The sequence below is a fragment of the Anser cygnoides genome, chromosome 4 (assembly GCF_040182565.1).
Source record: "Anser cygnoides isolate HZ-2024a breed goose chromosome 4, Taihu_goose_T2T_genome, whole genome shotgun sequence".
Classification (NCBI taxonomy): domain Eukaryota; kingdom Metazoa; phylum Chordata; class Aves; order Anseriformes; family Anatidae; genus Anser; species Anser cygnoides.
This window is the reverse complement of record NC_089876.1, coordinates 17,222,573-17,238,952: the sequence shown is the minus strand read 5'-3', so window position 1 is coordinate 17,238,952 and position 16,380 is coordinate 17,222,573. Positions and strand designations below refer to the sequence as shown.

General features: G+C 36.2%; 1 long non-coding RNA gene across 1 annotated transcript in view; it reads right to left on the bottom strand.

Moving 5' to 3' along the window:
- Window positions 1–14,977, bottom strand: part of LOC106035616 (uncharacterized) — a 33,184-nt gene extending 18,207 nt beyond the window's left edge. The window contains exon 1 of the long non-coding RNA XR_010830975.1: window positions 14,871–14,977. This is a non-coding gene — a long non-coding RNA (uncharacterized lncRNA). The remainder of the gene's footprint in view (window positions 1–14,870) is intronic.
- Between the last annotated feature and the right edge of the window lie 1,403 nt (window positions 14,978–16,380).

Genomic DNA, 16,380 nt, shown 5'->3' with positions numbered 1-16,380 from the left:
GAGCTGCAGTCCACAGGAACTAAACAGAACCAATCTAAACTAAAGGGAACCAATCACAATATTATATTATGCAATCTTAGTAACACAGTAAGGGTTTTCAGGACACCTCCAGGGAGCTTTATTGTTTATAAATAAGAGAGTGGAATCCTTTAGAAAAAGATTTGTGTTGTGTTTTTTTTTTTTTTTTTTTAACTAAATGCAATCACATTCCCACATTTAACATAAAGGTTTTTTGAATGAGACAGGTTGAATACCGACTTATTTTTGTGCATTCAGTTACAGGAATTATGCTCAGAAATCCATACGATCAGAGTGGATTGCATTACTGGACAGAAACCTAACTTTATGGCAGCCAGGCTGTAAGTATCTCTGATACGACAAAGGTCTCTCTGCAATTCAGAAGGTAATTCACTCACAACTGTACTGGGTACAAGTTATACTAATGGCAGTATATCATCTTATATCAGCTTCAGATCTTCCCTGTAGTTTAATTGCTAATAAATTATGAGAAGACTGGTATTTTTAGGGGAAAGTAAGCTAGATATCACAATTATAAAAAGTAAGGTATTTATGAAAGAATATTGTTCTTTAAAGCTTGATTTTCTTCAGAAGGGTCTATCTCTTTTTCCTTAATCTTTATTGGTATTGCCTGAAAATGTTCCTGAGGTTTCTGTGGCTTCAGCATCATGAAGCTGAAGCTGATCCTGATTCAAATGAGTATACTTCCTTTCTTTCTATGTTTAAAGACAGATTAAAGATTAGTTTCCACTTACTAAATGCAATGACATCCATGGATACGTTCTCTTTTAAGTCAAGCAGAGAATCAAAGAAGAAATGGCATCCAAACTCAAAGTGTTTGCAAAACCATTTGCCATTTTGGGAGAGTTTTTATTTGAGTAAAATAGTTCAAACATTAAAAAAAAAAAAGTTATTTTCATATTTTGGGAATTAAGAATTTTTGACTCTTTTAATTTGTATACGTCCAGACAGATAGAGAACGTAAATTTAAAATGTCAGAGTAAGGAAAAAAATAAAGCATTCAAAGAAGTATAAATAAGAATGAATAGCATTCAGTGAACTCCAGAAATGTTCTTTTTTAGGAGGTTATGCTAGCTTCCAACTTATTCCACATCTCTCCAATGTGGTTTTAAGCACAATGAAAGAATTAGATGGTTTTAACTACCTTTCTCTTCTTTTAACCCCAAAGAGAACTACAAGCCATGAAAGAACAGGAATCATTAAGACAATGGGATTTTATGAGTCTCTTCCCCTATACAGCATATGAAAGTATAGAAGTGGCCCTGTCCAAGTCCAAGTTGTTTTACTTTTTTTTTTTTTTTTTTAACAGCAGTAATTGTATATTCAGCAGGCAGGCAAGCAAGGTATATGCTTAATGATTCTAATTAGTGGAGAATAAAGTATTGAACTGAGGAGGGACCTGCTCTGAAGGAGATGTTCTTCATTCCAATGACCTATGAAAGAGTATCCAGGTAGACCCAGCATGGCTTTTCTATTTTCCTCACAATGTAGAGAAATCGTGTAGTTTTTTTAAAAACATTTATTAGGATGCTTCCCTGGAAAGGAGTTCTTTCTTTGGGTATTTAGGATTTTAGCTACACTGACAAAGGCAGTTTCAAGCTTTTTCTCATGAACATGATCACCGATTATTCAGTCAGTAAACTCTGGACTTATTTCAAAATCGCCTTACCCAAGCTGAACTGTTCTCTAAGGGGAGTAGTATCTCATTGCAGGACACTAAAACTGTCTGGCTAGACTGGACAGATGTGTGAATCAAACTAAGTGTTTTGTAATCCAGTCATTTGTGGAAATCCAGAGTTTAGGGACCTTCATGCCTGAGCTACATCTCATCTATGAGAGTGACAAGGGCAGAGAGTTCAGAAAACTCCAGTATATACTTAGGATATCAAATCTAGATGTTCACATAACTAAAGGTTGTGAAAGACAAAAGAAAAACATCACTTGCTGTATCACAGTCATCATTTCCACAGATGATAAAATCATGTTTTTGCATTTTTTTCTGAAAAGTAAAAAGAAAAGAGTAAGTATACTTTTTTTTTTTTTTTTTTTTTGGGGCGGGGGGGAGGGAGGAGGAGGTAGAGGGTGGGTATAGGGGGTGATAAAAACTTCCCACTTTTCCTATTTTCCATTTGTGTTCCTTTCCACACTTTTAAATCAACACCATCATTCTTACAAAAAGAAAAATATGTTGTATAAATAAGATGATAAGGCCCTCATAATTCACTTGTAGCCTTTTCTCTGAGATTTATTGGGTTTTCTGTTACAAGCTGAGATAAGAACCACATTCCACTTCTTGCTCTTTGCATGATACACTACAAGAAGTGTGCTGATAATAGTGTGGATCCTATATTTTGACAGAGGACCAAGAAAATAATGACAAATATTTTCATGTGACTTTTATAAACTGCCTGAGCATTTTCTTCTGCCAAGCTATCTTACTATGTGCAATTTTCAGTGGTCATTCCCGTGTTATTTATGTTTATTTTAGACATTTCTGGTCTAGAAATTTGTTGGTATAAGATTTTCTTTTATTTTATTTATTTTTTTTTTTCTTCTGGAATTCATCTATCCCTGTATTCTGCTTCTTGAGAAAAGTTCCTCACCTACCTGGCCTTTTGGAAACATCTCATTTAGGATCTGGCAAGTGACTAATTTTCATAGTTTCTAGTTTCAGTTCATTTGTTTATAGTGTTTTTGATTCCATGGACTTTGGCAGGCTTAAAAGAAAAATGGAAGGTCTTCCTTAGGAAAACCAAAGAATTTTAGCATTAGGTAGAGATGACCTTAACACAAATTCCCGTATCCAAATACTCTAAATAAATTCAGATCTAATTTTTTTATAAGAGGAGTTTCTCCCAGATACAGCTCTAGGAACGCTCAGATTCAGAAGTATGGCATAGGGTTGGAGCACCTCTTCTATGAAGACAGGCTGAGGGAGTTGGGGTTGTTGATCCCAGAGAAGAGAAGGTTCTGGGGAAACCTTAAAGTGGCCTTCCAGTACCTAAAGATGGCCTACAGGAAAGCTGGGTAGGGACTCTTTGTCAGGGCGTGGAGTGTAGTGAGAGGACAAGGAGTAGTGGTTTTAACCTAAAAAAGGGTAGATTTAGAATAGATCTTAGGAAGAATTTCTTTACTCAGAGGGTGTTGAGCCAGTGGAACAGGTTGCCCAGCGAAGCTGTGGATGCCCCATCCCTGGAAGTGTTCAAGACCAGGTTGGATGAGGCCATTGGCAACCTGATCTAGTGGGTGGCATCCCTGCCTATGGCCAGGGGGTTGGAATTAGGTGATCTTTAAGGTCCTTTCCAACCCAAACCATTCCATGATTCTATGATTCTATGATGCATTAATACAGAGATAGGTTTTTACCGGTTAGTACAGAGTATTAACAAATGATGTAATGTCTATATACATATTTGCTCTTTTTCCTGCAAGGTCTGCTTTAATCAGAAACAAACAGCATATGTTCAGATACACATACTGTAGTGTTTAGCTACAGATCTTATCAGTGGTTATCTCCTGGAGGAATGGGACATAACAAGACAAAGTATTTATATCTACATCTTCCCGTTAGTTGAAGCCACACACTAGTTAAGGCTAATACATTTCAGATGACCTCTGCTATGCTTCATGATACTTTTGTGACTTGTGAAATTCTTATATGAAAGGATTTAAGAAGGACAGGTGGATAAATTAACCTAAATCAACGGTGATAATTTATGTTTTATAGGGTCTATATTGCATCAAAATATATTTGTTGAATCCAAAGCAAATACAGTGCTTTCATCCATAAATATATACAGAAATGCATGGAGGAAGGAAATACCTCCTTATAGTAATTCTTGATATTTTATAAACTTGCAAATAGGTATCTTAATGAAAGTACTTTATTATTTTCAGTGGTATTAGGCATGTCTCCAGCCTTGCATTAAATTTGGCTACTTTGCATAATAGTCAGAAACAGAAAGCCTCTCTTGAAAATCTGACTTTCTATCGATGGTGCAGGAATCGGAACTTCATGTGCTGAGCCCTGTTGGAATGCACTCCTATATCTGGTAATTTTTAGACTCCTTTGAAATAATTGATGTTACATAACTAATAAATATTAATAATTCTTCAAAAATTATTTTTGGTATTAAATTTAATGTCAAGTTTATTTGACATTTATCTGACAATTTATTTAAATGAAAACAGCCTAAACATATTTTTTTTACTATAATATTTCGTTTTATCTCCAGAGATAGAAACAATTAAATCTGTGCAGTTGCAAATTAAAAACAAAAACAAACAAACAAACAAACGACAAACGTTCTACCAACTAGCTGCCAGCAGAGTCCCTGGAGGAGACTAACATTTATTTGGGGTAGGAGAGCTTCCGAGAAGCCTTTGCTATAGCCTTCCATTTTTCTATTATTTCTATGTTCATTGTGTCTTGTCAGTTTCAAACAGAGTCCTCCTGGGAATGGGTAAACACAGACAACTCATCCTAGCCATTTGGAAGTATTCCATGGACTTATCTTAGTCAGATCAAGAGACATTCAATTTCAATACAGCTGAACTAGACAACATCCCCATTATGGTGACAGCATGAGTCTTAAAGAGACTTAAAAAGACTTAACGAGACATCACCACTCCTGTTACCATCACAATGAAGTTGAGAAACCACTGGAAGGAAGCGTGCAAAAATGAAATAATGTAGCAAAGTATTCTGGTAGAATGTCTCTTTGACAGAATTCTTATTTTGTCCTTCTGTCAGCACCATTCTTCTCAAAGATTCCTGAATATAAGTATTAACACGCAAAATATTCTGATGTAATTTACATGAGATTCATAACATTTCTTCCTGCTCTGAGTCAAAATGAGGAGGAAATCCATTACAGAGAATTTTCTTACAATTTTCTGTTAGAATCTTTGGGGTTTTTCAACACAGATCAGATTAGCATGTCAGTATGCACAGTGTCCTATAACTGAACAGGTTGCTGATGATAGTTTTTAGCAAGCTCTCTCGTGTTCCATACTTTTGGTTAAAACAGAGACATATAGGTTTTTCTCAATATAATCTAGTGAATAAACTCAAAATGGAAGCTGCAATGATCAATACTAAGAAAATAAACTTCATGGGACAGAACAATATGAAACCAAAATCATCTGTAATGAGAAACAAATGTTTCCAATAAAACAAATGTTTTGTTATTTTTGTAATATACATCCTTAATTATAATTATTTTGTTTAGGATGAGAATTTACATCAAAATTTGATCCAATAGCTCATAACGTTAATAAAAACTTCATGCTGCAAAGAATTCCCACCAGAAAGCAGTGAGTCTATGGTATCTGGAACTTACACAGAGGTCAGGTTTGGCTCACAACAGAAAGTATTTGACTCCCAGAGGCAATATTTTTACTTTGAACGTGATTAAGTTGTTCAAATTTTGTTAATAAATCTGAACTAAAAATATGTGTCTTAAGTAAGAAATGTCTGTATTGGCTGGAAGTTTAAAATGTCTCGTGATTTCTAGCAGAGTTTTTGGAAGCTGAGACATTTACATTTTCCTGTGGTACTGGACACATAAGGTCATGCAATTCTTTTCTGTGACTAGTTAGGCAAAACTCCAGCTGGTCAAATAGACAGTTCCTCTTAAAAGCTTGTCCTTCAGAACTGTCAAAAAGAGGAAATACATCTAATTTTTGAAGTCATATCTCATTAAGAATTGCGCTGTCACTATTAAAAGGATAGTTTATTGATTTTGGAGTAGAAAAGATGAAAAAGAAATATGATATGCTGCTACAACTGCACTTAGACTGTGGAGGAGATTGTAAAAGTTTTGATTTAGATGTAGAAGAAAAACAGTGATTTGCATCTGTGTCCCTTGAGTATTAACTTGGAAATTCTGGGCAGACTTTTCTGAAAGTTCTTCACTTGATGTATTCCCACTGGACTGAAAACCTGCACTCCTTACAGCTCAGGTCCAGTTCTTTCCACCGTCCTCAGCAGGAAGTGAGGCTTTGAGCCAACACCCAGCTGTGACCATTTCAAGGTGTGAGAAGATCTAGATATCCAGCTGTGTTTGAAATGCAAAGAGGGCAATGCAGATGCTTACACAGAGGCATCTAGTGCCATTTGAGCTGGCAGGTGTGACAAAGAGCCCACACAAAACCCATGCTCTGCACCAATAGTTAGAAACACGGCAGGATGCACTGGACTATCTCAGCTGCCACAAACAGACAAAACCCCTTTAAATAGTTTTTCTTCTCTACTCACCCTTGTACTTCTGCCTTGCTGCAGTGCAAATATCTTTGGTTATCTCCTACTTTCATGAAGCTGATTCTTCTCTCCTCTGCACACATGGACTCAACATTAAACTGAACTGTGTCACTACTCTAAAGTACCCAGTAAAATTACAAGCCTATTCATTTCAACATTGCGATGATTTTATGTGTGTGTTTACATACTTTTATATAAAATAGTTAAGTTTTCCCACATATACATTATAGCAGTTTAAAACATGGTATTGGCTTTTTTTCACATTTGTATTAACACATTAAAATGTACATTTTTAGTGCAACCTTATTCCTGGAATTAAATAAGTGCTACTTTATTGCTATCTAATATATGAAAATATATTCTATTATAATATATTGCAATTAAAATATATACATTTGTACACACTTACAAGTAGAGCAATGTATTAAGCTGTCCTCCCCCACAATTCCACCACAAATCTAAGTAGGAGGGAAAGAGACTCTAATACAATAAATGCTTCCTCTAGAAATTAGTAAGACAGAGCTTCACTCATACAAAACTCATTTGTGCAAGGCTTTCTTCCAAGCAAGGGAGAACCACCCAGCCACCAGCTCTAACCATTTCTCTGCAAGTTTATATGTCATACTACTCAGGAAATCAAGTTTTGCTACCAATAAAGCTTGTTGACATTTCTATAGTAAAAATAAAACCCTGCTATCAACACTGAATTTTGGTAATGCTTTTGTGTGTTTAAGTGGTTTTAGGTAGCTTATTATTATTATTATTATTATTATTATTATTATTATTATTAAACATGTTAATTTCCTCTGGTGATCAATTTATGAAGAGTATCAATTTATTTTTATTTCCACAAACTTCTAAGTGATGCACACAGCTAAACCCATAGGCACTCACTGGAATAAAGAATATTCCTTATGATGGTGAACTAGGGATAGAAGTGACGAGTTTTTCACTTTCTCAGTGCACAAGTCAGATGCACGAACTCATTGATAAGTTAGTGGCACTTGTCAGATTCAGGAGTGTAAGATCAGCTACATCCTTCCTGTATTGGTGTAACTCACTGGTGAATGTGTATTACAGGTCTCCATCTGTGCCTGCTCTCCACAGGATGTGATTGTACTAATCCAAACCAGAAAGCTTGATTGCAAGCTGCAGCAGATTTTGCTCTGACGGCTGGAGCTCCTGCTCCAGATCACCATATGACAAGTGGGATAGCAGCTGTCACAATCGGCATGTAGTCTTAGCAGAAGTCCAAAGATCAGCTAACACTTCTGAAAAAATACTAGAGGCACTGGTTTCTCAGGTGTGTGGTCTCACCAGAGCTGAGTAGAGCATGAGTGGTCAAAGCTTGGAGTTTCTCCGTGCACGCTCCTACATCTCTTTTAATGTCTCTACCCTCGCTTTTAATGTTTCCCTGAACTCTAGGAAATTCAGATTTCAGAGAACTGATGGTATGTTTCTTCATTTGGACTAGATTATACTGAAGTGTAGTTCATGGACTTTTTTGTGGTGACAATCTCCTGCTTCCAAATGTGGGAATAAAATGTGTAGTCTTGTTACTGAGTAGTAACTTAGGCAACTCAAAATTTTTATGTCAAGTGCTACACATTTAATCACCAAAGATAGCCCATCCTTGTGAGATTTCTTCTTCAAATATTCAGATCCATTAGGCCTGCCTACATTCAGAGTGATTTTCCTGTGATAGTTTACGTCTCATGGTTTTGAAATTCTTTTCATATGTGAGGTAGAAATGACAGACAATTCCATATTGTATTACATTTTCCTTTGAAAAAAATATATTTTTCTTTTTGTTAATAGTATCAGAATAGTTATTCTCATATTTATTGTGTCTAATTGTGCTAGAGTGAGCATATTATTCTGAAGTACTAAGCTAAAGGTTACGAAGAAATTGTTTTTATATATATTCTTGACAGTGCCTGGATAATTGCTACTAATTGCTACAGTATTAGTACATTGGATTCACTATAAATTAGAAATGAAAATATGTTTTGTGTTTTTTTTTTTTTTTCTGTTGAAGATAAGACAAACTGACATTAAGTTACTAATTTGGTGCCATGGTTACTTCTAGTTACTCAGATTGTTTAAATGAACAAACGTTGATTTTGATTTAACCTCTTCCTACTCTGCTACCACTGTAACTAAGGATTTCAGGGTAAGGTGGGAGGTGTTCTTTTTGTTTGTTTGTTTGTTTTGTTTCTAGTTTTAGTTCTTATATTTAGATCATTTACATGGCTCACAAAGCAAGTCAGCATTACAGAGATTATAGCAAGAATAGTTTGCCAACTATGTAACAGTTGGATATATATTATACATATTCAGGAAAAAAAAAATTAAAAGTAGTGATCAGGGGCTATAAACTAAGGTCAACATAATTTATTTTGATTTTTAGAAAGCTTTTTGTGAAGTCCTCCAGAATAAAAAGCTATTCATTATAATTCCATTGGTATAAAACTGGTAAATGAAGAGAAGAATCAAATTCACAGACTAAGAATGTATTATTAATTTCCAGTATGGAAAATGGACAACAGTGGGAAATCTCATGTTCCTCTCTTAAGTACAATGATTTTGTTACATTGAGCAATCATCGGGGAAGATAGTGAATATTATAACAGAAAATATCTCGACGGTATTTAAACCTTAAGGGAAACTGCACGGTTACTGAGTATTTTGGCAATGGTCCAGTAAAGCTCTTAGCACTTGTTTAATTTTAAGATCCTGAGTGGTCTTATTGCAAAAAGACTGGATATGCAGCATTCTGTTGTGTACTTGTTAGATGTTCTTAAAACTAAGTTTTTGTTGTTGTTGTGTGGTTTTGTTTTTTGTTTTGTTTTGTTTGTTTTTCTTTCTTTGTCAAAATTCACTAGCAATTTTTTCATGTTAAAATGCGGTTGTCTGTATTCATATAATGTTTTTTATTTCTTTGAAGTTTCCTCTTTAAGAACATAACTGACCTTAATGTTTCCTCAAGTGTTCATAGCATCATAGTTATAGGAATTGATTCCAAATCCCCCATTTTGGGAAGGAAAGAATGCTGATTAAATTATCAGCAAAAGTCACAGTGTGAAACTGTTTTTGACAGTAAATTCTAGGAATTTGTAGGAATTTGTAATGCAAAACAGTATCATTGTTCATCTGGAGGGCTCTGCAGCAGTTCTGTTAGTTCTGTTACAGAACTAATTCTGGTCTCATTTACAGTAGCATTACTCCATTGATGTCAATGCAAACAGCACCACTGGCATTACCAAGGAGATTGTTTGTGAATGAAAAGAGTAAAAAGACAAACATAAAGAAGATGTTAAAAACAAAAGACATATCAATGAACAATATTGATTCTGAAGGATATTCAGACCTTATGAACAATATTGATTCTGAAGGATAACCTTCTTCATTTGTAATTGGTGATTACATACTAAGAATCAGACTGGCTGAAAAGGTCCTATTTTCTCAAGTACTGCTCAGTCCAAGTGGTAATACTTGTGTATTTGGAAGTCTTAAAGATTTTGTATATTCACTTTCTTTGTCACTTTAACTAAGTCAATAAAATTACATATTCTGTATCCTGCCACAAATATTGGGTTTTGCCCCATGCATTGGCATTAGTTTCATTTGGAAATGTCTACAGTCATTTATTTTTATACTAGTTTATTTTTAGTCCATTTATCCACAGTGCAAATGCCTGAAGGGAAGTGAGGGCAAACACATAGAGCTTAATCTCCTACACAGCCTTATCAAGAAGTCTTTTGCTGTTCCAGTTCTGTATATGACAACAGTAGAAGACCTAGAGCAATTCTCAGGAACTATTGTCCTTATAATTACTGAGTGTGCTGTGTAGGTATAACAAAGGATACTGGAGTTGCTGACATTCACCCATGCATTGCCATGGAGTTGTTTGTGCATATTGAACAAAACACCAGATTTGCATAGCAGTATTCGGACTGTGCTAAATATAATGATGGTGTTACGCTCTTGGTTTCCTAACAGGGAAGAGTGTGTGTGTAATTTTGCAAGTAGAAATGTTTTAACAGGATATGTCTTTCAGTATGTATCAGTACTATGATAGTATTTGAAACAAATGGGTACTAAACTTGGAAAACTCAGAGGTCAGGTTCTGTGTATGCAGGAAAGAATACTATAAAAAGAAACTTGCTCTCCAGGAGATCCAGTTATTCTTCTGTGGAGTTTCACTTAATGTTAGCTTGCAGGTCCAATTTTTTGTTTAATCTGTTTTGGAAGGAGTCAAGTTGGTATTATCATTCAACGTTAAAAGATCTTATGAAAAAAAAAAAAAGCTGGGGAACATTATTCATACTAATTTTCCAGTAAAATTGTTTTCAGAGCTCACATACCTCTGTGCTAAATGCCATAACTTTTCACATATTTCACTACTGTGAAATGAGATCTGAGATAGCTATAATTTTCTGCTGCCGCAGATTCATTTCTTGCATGAGATCCTATGAATGCTACAGCTTTCTCACAACACTAAGAACTTTACATTTCAGTTGAGGCCTATTATTTTCATCAAGTAGTCAGGTGCATCGCCATATAGCATGTATTTTGTGTCTGCTGATAAGGACTTATGAATTACAATACTTTAGATCTCTCTCTGCCTTGGATTTCTGCCTCAATATTCATAGTGCAGTGTTACATTGTTGTTTATGATTATTCTACTACCTGCAGCAATTTACTTAAAAAAACTCTTTCTATTGGCATGTGTCTCTATTTCTTATATTAATAAATAAGCTTTCAGTTGATTATAGATATATATAGACATATAAAGATATACAAGTGATTCTGAAGGTAGAAATAAAATCTTATCTAGCACTACTCCAGTATGAGGAAAAATGACAGATAGACATAGGAAACAGAACTACAAAATGATTCTTCATTAACTGTATTTTCTCTAACATTCAAATGCCTGAGTAGTGATTATGGTTATATTAATTTAATGTTTTTGGTGTTGTTTTATTTATTTATTTATTGCTTATCTGGTATTTGGCAAATCAGAATTTACATTTTATCTATTTCTAGTTGATTTTTTTTAAACACAAGTAGAAAAAATCATGTTTTGCCTTCCTTTTCTGCTTAAACAGCTTCATGTAGCAAACAGGTTAGTGTTCCTTTGATGGAATCAAATTCTAGAATCTTCCTCCCTTTCTTCTGACTGAAGTGTGAAAAGTCTTAAATACATAAAAAAAAAAATCCTCAGTTTAACAGCATAAATTTCAAAGAATCTTTTTTCAGCAGATGGCTGAATACTGGTAGTTCAGAAAATAATATTCAATTATTACCTTTGTATTCCAGGTAACACATAATATTATGCATACCTTTTACCTGTTTCTTGATGTAATGCATTTAAATTGTTGGTTAATGTTGATGCAGTGAAAAGAATTTTATCAGATATTCCATCAACAATTCATCTTTTTTTTTTTTTAATATCTCTGTGACACCTGACAAAGACCATACAACCGTAACAAGAGTAGCATCAGAATTATCATGAGAGTGTATTTGATGTTTACCACTTAGTTTTCTCTTTTCACTTCTTTCTACAAGAATTAAATTAATTTTGTGTTATTTCCTGACCTGCAGACTGCTATGAGAGTCTGGAATCAAATCTTCAAAGCTTAGCTACTAGTGTTAACAAGTACCATGACAAAAGGAATACCTGAAATTTATTCTTGAATTTTGGTTGCCGCTCTAGGGGAGACACCATATGTATGAGCCAAAATCCCTGCTAATCTTTCTTGGTGACTTTCTCTTTCTCCCCTGATTTTATTTTGTTGATTATTCTTGGGTACTTCTATCCACTGTTGTATGGAGTTACAGCTGTGTAACTATGTGAAAGGTCTCATACTAGTAATAACTAACCCAAACCGTCTTTTAGCCTAACTTCTCAAAGATATTTTAATGCTATTTTCTACCAATAGCAGAAAAACAACCCATGAAACGGTAGAAATCTGCAATATATTTTAATGTTTTGTTTGTTTGTTTGTTTGTTTGCTTGTGTTTTTGTTGTTGTTGTTTTATCCTGGTCATCTGAAACTTTCTTTAGTATTGTTAGAATAACCTCAGCAACCATTTTACATAGAATGGTAGGTCTTATAACCCAAGGGTGATTTATGTGTGGCAACCATGTAAAAGTGCATAGCATCACTAAACCCAGCCACAATATTCTGATTTATGTCAACTGAACATCTACTTCAAAACAAGGAAAAAAAAAAAAAGATAGGAAGAAAAAAAAGAATTGAAAAATGTTATTGAAAACTTTTTTGTTGTTGTTGCTTTCAGTTAAAATTAGAAGCCATGTACAATGTTAAGAGTCCTAAATGATATGTTCATACCCTCAGTATGGACAGAAGATGTTTAAAACCCGTCATAACAGAGATTAATGGATAGATATACCACCTTCACTCAGAGGGTGGTGAGGCCAGGTTGAACAAGTTGCCCAGAGAAGCTGTGGATGCCCCATACCTGGAGGTGTTCAAGACCAGGTTAGATGAGGGCCTGAACAACCTTAATCTAGTAGGTGGCATCCCTGCCCATGGCGGGGGGGTGGAACCAGATGATCTTTGAAGACCCTTCCAACCTGAGCCATTCTATGATTCTATGATTAAAGTACATGTGTACATTTGAGAAAGTTTTGGTACAGCAAGGAAAAAAAAAAAGGTGGTGTATCAACCACTGAGCATTAAAAAAAAGAAAAAAAAAGTAAAGTCATTATCTATGAGACAGCTAGTGACTTCCAACAATACATATCTCCAGTAGGTTTACACAATTGGTTTGTTAGATACATTTAATTAACTCATTTGAAAATCATACATTTGAAAAATACATTCACCAAATAAAACACTCTAAATCCACTAATCAACACGGATCAATACAGTACCTCATTTTTACAGATATCCTTTTTTTTTTTTTTTTGTCAGGAAAAACCAATAGCTTATGAGGGACATAAGTCAGTATGGATCTCCCCCTGCACTATGACAATGTGCACCTTTAATAGAAAATGTTAAAATAATGTATTTACTGTCAGTGAAAGCACATGCTTGCCATGGTGTATATGATTAGTATCCTTCCTTTCACATTTGCTTTACCTTAAAGAAATCAATAATTTGCAATATATTTTTAAACAAGTTCATCTACTGCATTTTTTTTTAATTTGCTACCTGGTAAAATACTACCACAAAAAATACCATTGTAGATAAATATATTCCTGGCAAAGACCTATTCTTAGCAGCTAAATATCTTAATTTTTAGCGTAATGGAGTTCATTGCGACCTTGCATTTCAAGTAAATTGGATTTTAATTATTACAGATACAGAATCTTAAGGATAGAAGGGAAGGGAAGGGAAGGGAAGGGAAGGGAAGGGAAGGGAAGGGAAGGGGGAAGGGAAGGGAAGGGAAGGGAAGGGAAGGGAAGGGAAGGGAAGGGAAGGGAAGGGAAGGGAAGGGAAGGGAAGGGAAGGGAAGGGAAGGGAAGGGAAGGGAAGGGAAGGGAAGGGAAGGGAAGGGAAGGGAAGGGAAGGGAAGGGAAGGGAAGGGAAGGGAAGGGAAGGGAAGGGAAGGGAAGGGAAGGGAAGGGAAGGGAAGGGAAGGGAAGGGAAGGGAAGGGAAGGGAAGGGAAGGGAAGGGAAGGGAAGGGAAGGGAAGGGAAGGGAAGGGAAGGGAAGGGAAGGGAAGGGAAGGGAAGGGAAGGGAAGGGAAGGGAAGGGAAGGGAAGGGAAGGGAAGGGAAGGGAAGGGAAGGGAAGGGAAGGGAAGGGAAGGGAAGGGAAGGGAAGGGAAGGGAAGGGAAGGGAAGGGAAGGGAAGGGAAGGGAAGGGAAGGGAAGGGAAGGGAAGGGAAGGGAAGGAAGGAAGGAAGGAAGGAAGGAAGGAAGGAAGGAAGGAAGGAAGGAAGGAAGGAAGGAAGGAAGGAAGGAAGGAAGGAAGGAAGGAAGGAAGGAAGGAAGGAAGGAAGGATGGAAAAGAAAGAGAGAAAGAGAGAAAGAGAGAAAGAGAGAAAGAGAGAGAGAAAGAGAGAAAGAGAGAGAGAGAAGAAAAGAAGGAAAGAAGGAAGGAAGGAAGGAAGGAAGGAAGGAAGGAAGGAAGGAAGGAAGGAAGGAAGGAAGGAAGGAAGGAAGGAAAGAAAGAAAGAAAGAAAGAAAGAAAGAAAGAAAGGAAAGGAAGGAAGGAAGGAAGGAAGGAAGGAAGAAAGGAAGAAAGGAAGAAAGAAAGAAATGTGTTCTGCCACTGTAACACAAACCTCTCAGTCACTCAGCCAGATTTAGAGTACTGTTGAGAATGTACCTGTTGTGGTTTAACCCGGCTGGCAGCTAAACACCACACAGCCGTTCGCTCACCCTCCCCCCTCCCTCTCTGGGATGGGGGAGAGAAACGGGAAAGTGAAGCCGGTGAATTGAGATAAAGACAGTTTATTAAGACAGGAATATAATAATATAAGGAATATAAGGAATATAATAATAACAATAATAATAATAATAGTGATAATGATAATAGTATTAACAATAATAATGTGTAAGAAAACAAGTGATGCACAATGCAGTTGCTCACCACCCGCTGACCGATGCCCAGCCTATTCCCGAGCAGCCGGCCCCCCCACCCCGGCCAGCCACCCCTATATATTGTTTAGCATGACGTCAGATGGTATGGAATACCCCTTTGGCCAGTTTGGGTCAGCTGTCCTGGGTCTGTCCCCTCCCAGCTCCTGCTGCACCCCCAGCCTGCTCGCTGGCAGGACAGAGCGAGAAGCCGAAAAGTCCTTGGCCTGGTGTAAACACTGCTCTGCAACAATTAAAACATCAGCATGTTATCAGCGCTCTTCTCATCCTAATCCAAAACATAGCACCCTACCAGCTACTATGAGCTACTTAACTCTGTCCTAACTGGAACCAGGACAGTACCCTATGGCACTCTTTCATCACTGCAAGAGCTCAGAAGACAACGAATTAAAAAACAATGGACAAAATTCTGAGGCCCTTAGTATTTTCTTCAGTTTTTAATTAAGCAATCTCCCATTGCCATAAGGAGGTTATCCAAGAAAGGTATGAGAATAATGATTTGATAGATAGCCTGTTCCTTCTCATAGACAATGTAATGAGGAACAGGAAGACAGTGAAAATCTTCTGGTTTATGTGAAAGAGTAAGCTATTATGTAGATGAAAAACCAAAACAGACCTAAGTAATTTCATTATCTCTAAAAATATCTGCCCTGAAGTACACCCAAGACAAGGAAATGTTTGCATCCCATGTTGCAATCTTGTCTTGGAGGGCCATATGAAGTTCTCATATCTGTTGAAATACTCAGCTGTTCTCTGTACTTCTGATACTCAAGCATTTTTAAAACTCACTCAGGTTTGTCTTCAAGATACAAAGAGATATCTGGGCTGCATAAGAAGCAGAAAGGCAGTTAAATAATAGAACATCTGTCCAAAATAAGAGTAGAAGCAGACATTTCTAATCAATCTCAGGGCATGCTTACACTGGCAGGCTGTAGCATGATGGAGAGACTGAAAATAATAAAGGTTCTGTAATTATAATAGTAATGACACGTGAGAGCAACTACCTGGATGCTAGATGCTAAATGCATCCATGTAGTAGCGTTTAATTCATGTTTTTAATATGATGTTAACTTGATTTTTCTGTGGATGATAAATCAGGAAAAAATACTCTGGAGAGAACAGTTTTAATTGCAGCAAAAAGTTAATGTTTGAGGAGCAAACTACACTTGAGAAAAGATGAATCTGAATGAGGGAGAATTTGGACCAAGAAACATCTGGGGCCTGGCACCATAAAAAGACTCTGGACTCTCTACAGTGGAAGAAGCCTAAAAATGTTTTGCAAAACAGGCTTTATGGAGAAGTGGCATGAAGAAATAAATGGGCAAGAAGGAAAAAAAGGAATACCATACATCTTTTTACTGACTACTATAGTCTTTGTCACCCCTCCCATCACTTATATGGTTATTGGGTAACTCTGGTTCACAGACAAGTAACTTGATGGCACTAATAATGTGCTGACAGCTTCCTCTAGAGTATTTATCTGGCTCTGTTCTGCAAAACTT